Source organism: Macadamia integrifolia, chromosome 9 (assembly GCF_013358625.1).
Source record: "Macadamia integrifolia cultivar HAES 741 chromosome 9, SCU_Mint_v3, whole genome shotgun sequence".
Taxonomy (NCBI): Eukaryota; Viridiplantae; Streptophyta; class Magnoliopsida; order Proteales; family Proteaceae; genus Macadamia; species Macadamia integrifolia.
In genome coordinates, this window is record NC_056565.1 from 29,684,183 (window position 1) to 29,684,991 (window position 809).

Genomic DNA, 809 nt, shown 5'->3' on the forward strand with positions numbered 1-809 from the left:
TTCTCCAACGTCATCTTGATTGCAATAATCCTATCTCCCACTCTCCTCACATCCATAACTTAATCTCCTGAATACCAAATTTTGAAGTCATCTAAAGCCTTTCTTACCCTTCTATCTAGCCTCTTGTATAATTCTTTCTCATTTAATTCTGGAATGCAATTTCAATATTGAGATTTGGAAGGTATTATTATCTTTTTTTAGCATCAACTAGAGCGGTTTTCTATCCATTGAAGAAACATTTTCCTGTTGGAAACGAAAATCCAATGCTACTCATTTAAAGCAGGCCTAGTTTGCACTTGTCATCCTCATCCCTTATCACCTCTGGAAGGAAAGAAACAAAAGAATGCATGACAATCAACCATCTTCTCCTCAGTTGATGGTAAAGGCTATATTGAGAGATCTGTTTGATTACTCTACTTTGGCATCAATATCAGTAAGATCTATCTTAGACCTTCTATTGTCAAGAACTCTTCAAATCAATGTCATCCCAACAAGGGGAACTACAGTTTCTGATGTTGTTAGGCACCCCCCCAAATCATGACTACATAAAGTTAAACATTAATGGTTGCTCGCTAGGAAATCCATGGCTCTCGGGGTCAAGTGGTGTTTTCAGAGATAGCAATGGTGGGATGCTTTTCTTTCTCTCGCTAATTATCAATGTATCTACACCAACTTTTTTTTGCTAAAGGTCAGCAAAAGAATATATTAATCAAAGATTGGAGAAATATAGAAAAAGAGCTCTTTGAGATCTTACACCACCTTCGGCATGGCCATCAGCAATGTAAATCCCAAAGCTTAGAAGTTACAAA